The 1,502-nt window shown below is 53.5% G+C and overlaps 1 non-coding gene across 1 annotated transcript; it reads left to right on the top strand.

The window, feature by feature from the left end:
- Nucleotides 1-300: 300 nt before the first annotated feature.
- Nucleotides 301-413, top strand: LOC123965928. The gene has a single exon (XR_006823813.1). It is a non-coding gene; the product is annotated as a U5 spliceosomal RNA (small nuclear RNA).
- The last annotated feature ends 1,089 nt before the right edge of the window (nucleotides 414-1,502 follow it).

Here is a 1,502-nt window from a genome sequence, read left to right as displayed (position 1 = left end):
AGAGGAGGCGATTGCAGTCTAGGCCAAAAGGCCGAGAAGCGATCGGCCCCATTTCCCCTCCCTTTCTCTCACTCGTCATCGAGAGGCTACAAGAGCCCGAGTCGTTCGGTAGCCTCTGTCCAAAAGCCAGGCCTTCGTCTCTCCGCAGCCCGATTGGATAGAGCCTGCCATGACCTGGGGAGGGGTAGGGGAACGGGTGTGGCCTGGTACTTGGGACTCGAGAGGCAGAGTGAGGCTTACCGTGAGGGTAGTGACCGGGACGACTAGGCTCGTCGGCGGCTCTGGAGGAGGGGCCTGTACTTACTCGGGTTTCTCTTCATAACGTACAAGTCTTTCGCCTTTTACTAAAGACTTCCGTGGAGAGGGACGCCAATGAGTTAAAACTATTTTTGGCAGGCTCTGCCGTGTGGCCGAGCCTCGTGCGTTTGTGAAAAGGAAATAAAATGCCGCCCTCGCCGAGGTTGAGCGGTGCGACGAGGAGCGCTCGGGCGGAGGTGCTGAGACGCAGCCGTTGTTATGCGCAGTTGAAACCACTGCGCCACGGCAGGGGGAGAACTGCTCCGGGAGGTGGGCGCTGGAAGCAACCAGTTGGGGTTATCGCTTCTCGGCCTTTTGGCTAAGATTGAGTAAGAGGAGGATCTGTTGACAGTCTACAATGACATCGTCAGCCAACTCACAGCAGGTGCATGCTGTGCTGAAAAATACGCTCAGGTTTGTGTGGAACAGTACTGACGAGTTAATGGAGAGAAAGATTTTTGGACAAGCCATTCTGTTTGGAGCTCTGTGCCTCAAGATTGACGACCTTCTGTGTCTGCAGAAAAACGCCACAGACAAGTATTACGACGTCACGTTTTACACCGTTACCAAGATGGAGGAGGTGAAAGGATTAGCACTTCGATTGGCGGACGGATTGCTGAAAAACTTCAGGGCGCTCAGCCTCTGTCGTACTGGTGAGCGCATTGTGACTGTGCACATTTACAACCCTTGGGTGTCAGAGGAAGCAACCAGGTATTTTCTTGCCAGGTACGTGACTGTGTTAACAAGTATGGGAGACGTTAAGGATGTGCTGGGGATATGGACCGGAAAACGGCAATTCTGGGTCATGCTGAAGGAAGACCCGAATGGTTATGATGGTTTTTGCCATCCCCCCGCTACCTTCACCATTGGCTCCCATAGAGGTTTCCTAGTCTATGGGGGTCAGCCGCTGTACTGCAGGCAATGTGCTTCATATGGACACCTGGCAAGGTCTTGCAGACAGGTGCGGTGCAGAAACTGTGATAGTTTGGGACACACCATGAGAAATTGTGATCAGCCAAAAAAATGTAGTTTATGTGGGCTGGAAGGACATTTATTTGGGCATTGCCCAGAAGTGGGGTCTTCGTATGCACGTGCTGCCAGACGGGAGTCGGTGGCCCCAGGTGCGCAACACAGGGATGGACACGCATGTGACGACCCACGCTCCACATCCTTAAGAGCAATTGAGGACGTAATTGCTGAGCTCA

This window comes from Micropterus dolomieu, unplaced genomic scaffold (assembly GCF_021292245.1).
Source record: "Micropterus dolomieu isolate WLL.071019.BEF.003 ecotype Adirondacks unplaced genomic scaffold, ASM2129224v1 contig_11880, whole genome shotgun sequence".
Classification (NCBI taxonomy): domain Eukaryota; kingdom Metazoa; phylum Chordata; class Actinopteri; order Centrarchiformes; family Centrarchidae; genus Micropterus; species Micropterus dolomieu.
Note: the sequence above shows the minus strand (reverse complement) of the source record. Positions and strands in the feature narration are given on the sequence as shown.